The sequence below is a fragment of the Bos taurus genome, chromosome 21 (assembly GCF_002263795.3).
Source record: "Bos taurus isolate L1 Dominette 01449 registration number 42190680 breed Hereford chromosome 21, ARS-UCD2.0, whole genome shotgun sequence".
Lineage (NCBI taxonomy): Eukaryota > Metazoa > Chordata > Mammalia > Artiodactyla > Bovidae > Bos > Bos taurus.
The window spans coordinates 69797198-69800787 of NC_037348.1; the positions used below are offsets into that span (position 1 = coordinate 69797198).

The window sequence follows — 3590 nt, forward strand, 5'->3', positions numbered from 1 at the left end:
GATTTCTTTGGAAGGAATGATGCTAAAGCTGAAACACCAGTACTTTAGCCACCTCATGTGAAAAGCTGACTCATTAGAAAAGACCCTGATGCTGGGAAATATTGAAGGCAGGAGGAGAAGGGGACGACAGAGGATGAGATGGTTGGATGGCATCACCGACTGAATGGACATGAGTTTGAGTGAACTCCGTGAATTGGTGATGGACAGGGAGGCCTGGCGTGCTGCAGTCCATGGGGTCGCAAAGAGTCGGACGCGACTGAGCGACTGAACAGTCACAACAGCCTTCTTTATGGTCCAACTCTTACATCCATACATGATTACTGTAAAACCCATAGGTTTGACTGGACGGACCTTTGTTGGCAAAGTGACGTCTCTGTTTTTTAATATGCTGTCTAGATTTATCATAGCTTTTCTTCCAAGGAGCAAGTGTCTTTTAATTTCATGGCTGCATTCACAGTCCTCAGGAGCTCAAGAAAATAAAGTGTGTCACTGTTTCTACTTTTTCTGCGTGTATTTGCCATGAAGTGATGGGACCGGATGCCACGATCTCCAGGCGGTGCAAGCCATACTCTGCCCCTGCCTGCTCAGGGCCCCGGGTCTCGGGCGGGCCCAGTGCATGCAGTGCTGCTTGTTGCCACACGGTGGCAGCAGAGCTCAATACATTCAGGGGCCCAACGCCCTCCTTATGGGGCTTCTCCGGCACCAACGCTGGGAGTGGCCAGAGGGGACGCTGCACCGACCAGCCCCAGGTTCCCGAGCCCTAGGTCCCCCGGACCCCACCCCTAGGTTCAGCCTGGACCCCGACCCTTGCCGGGCTGAGCTCACGGCCGCGGGTCACTGGGGGCTGCGGTGGCTGCACCCGTATTGAGTGCCCACTGAGGGCAGCGTTTGGAGAATTCAAGGACACTGGGCCCCCACAGTGAGACTGGTGCTTGGGGAACAGGAAGAGGATCCCCCTCCCTGTCACCTCTCCCGCATCTTCGGGGTGGGCGTCCCTGTGTGGCAGGAGCGGGCGCCTGGTCCCTGCCTGGCAAGGGAGCCTGAGCCTGTGGGGGTGATGCGGGCCTCCGGGGGGGTCTGGTGGCGCCAGTTTGTGGGGGAAGCTGCCGCGTGAAGGACTCAGATTGGAGCAGAGGGGCTGGGGGCCCCAGAGCCTTCTCCGGCTCTCGCACCTGCGCACACGCGTGGCGGGTCTGTCCCGAGAGAGCCAACAACCTGAGGGGAAACCTTGGCCCTGGTCTTACAGTGCCGGCGGCGAGTGGTGCCTGCAGCGCTGAGAAGGCTGCTCGACGTGACGCGCAGCTGGCTTTGCACCCGTGGAGAGGAGGGTCCTTCCCGTCCCCATGGAGAGTTTCGCTGAGGCCTGGGACGCGTGCTGGCTCTTGGGCTGCATCACAAACAGCCCAGCCCGTGTCCGACTGACTGTCCCTCCAGGCGTGTGGTCAGGGGTTAGGCTCAGCTGACATCCTTGGCTCCTCAGGGCACTGAAGGGTCACTTGAACATGACTGCTGCCAGCTGGTTGTTCCCAAACCTCGGCCGTATATTGGGGTTCCCTCACCTCAGTGACTCAGACTGTAAATAATCTGTCTGCAATGCAGGAGACCTGGGTTCGATTCATGGGTGGGGAAGATCCCCTGGAGGAGGGAGTAGCAACCCACTCCAGTGTTCTTGCCTGGAAAACTCCATAGACAGAGAAGCCTGGCGGGCTACAGCCCAGGGGGTTGCAAAGTGTGGGACAGGACCTAGTGACTAACACTTTCACTTTCAACTCCAATGGTCCCTCCAGCTGGAGGTTGGAAGCCTCACAACGGGGCTCACACCTCCCACTGTCCCTCTTTCTTTCTTTATTTTTATTTTTGCGTGTCATCCTTGCGCAGGGGCCATGCTAATCTTCTCTGTATCGTTCCAATTTTAGTACATGTGCTGCCGAAGCGAGCACCCTCTTTATTATGTCTCTTTAAAGATTTACTTTCTCTAGGTAGCATTAGTTTATTTTCGTGCCTTGTTTTACATCCCTGGATATGTTCCAGCGTCTCCTGGTTTAAGTATATGGGGACTTGGATAGAATTTGTATCCTGCTGTTGTGTGAAAATTCTATACATCTTAATTATGTTAAATTGGTTCACAGTGCTTTTCAGGTCTACTATATCCTTCTACTTTTCTGTCTATTCATTCTATTAAGTTTTGAGAGTTTGGTATTGAAACTCCAACTAAAAATCTTTATTTACTTAAAGAATAATTGTAATATACAGTGGGACCATAGGCAACTTTGTTCTGTATTTTCCAAGTCTTCTGTAAATGTGTTATCAAACTTTCATAATTTAAAAAATAGAAAAGAAAAAATATTGTTTCATATGTTCAATGTATTTCTACTTCTGTATGCCTTACAGCATGCATGCGTGCTAAGTCACTCCAGTCGTGTCTGACTCTTTGCGACCCCATGGACTGTAGCCCGCCAGGCTCCTCTGTCCACAGGATTCTCCAGGCAAGAATACTGGGGTGGGTTGCTATGACAGGGGCTCCAGGGGCTCTTCCCGACTCAGCCATCGAACCCAGGTCTCCTACGGCCACGGCATCGCAGCCTGATTCTTTACTGCGGAGCCACCGGGGAAGACGCCCCCCTATGGCGTGCTCACCACCAGAAACTCAGTTTCCATCCGTCACGGTAGAGTTGGCCCCCTTTACTCGTCTTGCCTTTCCCACGCCCTCATCCCCTCCCCGTAACCTCTGCTCTGGTCATTGACCCAGTGGGCCTTCATAGCGTGCGGTTCGATCTCCGCACATTGGTTATTTTTGAGCTCTCTTCTTGTAGTTGATTTCTAATTTCATGCTATTGCGATTGGAAAAGACGCTTGATAAGATCTCGACCTTCTTAAATGTACTGAGACTTGTTCTGTGTCCCAAGACACGATCTGGCCTTGAGGAAGTAGCACGTGTGCTTGAGAAGAACGTGTGCTCTGCTGCGTTTGCATGGAGGGTTCTGTACAGGCCTGTCAAGTCCATCTGGCCCGGCGTTTCAGTAAAGCCATGGTCTCCTTGTTGACTTTCTGGTCTGTCCACTGACGTGAGCGGCTGTGAGAGTCCCCGACGATCACTGCACTGCTGTCACTTCCTCCCTTTTGGCCTACTAATGATTGCTTTATATATCCTGATGCTTCTCTATCAGGCCTTCCTGGCGGTGTGTGGGCTCCAGAGCCCGGGGGCGCAGTACTCACAGTGCACAGCCTTAGTTGCTGCGTGGTGTGCAGGATCTGCCCAGACCAGGGACTGAAACTGCCTCCCCTGCCTTGCAGGGGAGATTCTTAACCAGATTCTTAACCGTGGACCACGGGAAGTCCCACCTGTCATGTCTTCTTGATGAGCTGTCCCCTTTATCATTATACGCAGTCCATCTTTGTCCCTTGTCACCGTTTTGCCTTGAAGTCTCTTGTCTGATATGAGCGTAGCTACTCACAGTTTGTTTTGGCTGTGCTCGCGGTTTCATGTTCCTTCCCTTCCTGCTGAGCCTGTTTGTCTGCAGAGCTGAGCTGAACTGAGTCTCCGGAGGCGCATATAGTTGGGTTTTGTTTTTTAACCCATCTGGGCACTC

General features: G+C 52.7%; 1 non-coding gene across 1 annotated transcript; it reads right to left on the minus strand.

Annotated features, from left to right (window-relative positions):
* Window positions 1-1833: 1833 nt before the first annotated feature.
* On the minus strand, window positions 1834-1940 carry LOC112443366 (U6 spliceosomal RNA). Its single transcript, XR_003031698.1, has one exon. It is a non-coding gene; the product is annotated as a U6 spliceosomal RNA (small nuclear RNA).
* Window positions 1941-3590: the final 1650 nt, after the last annotated feature.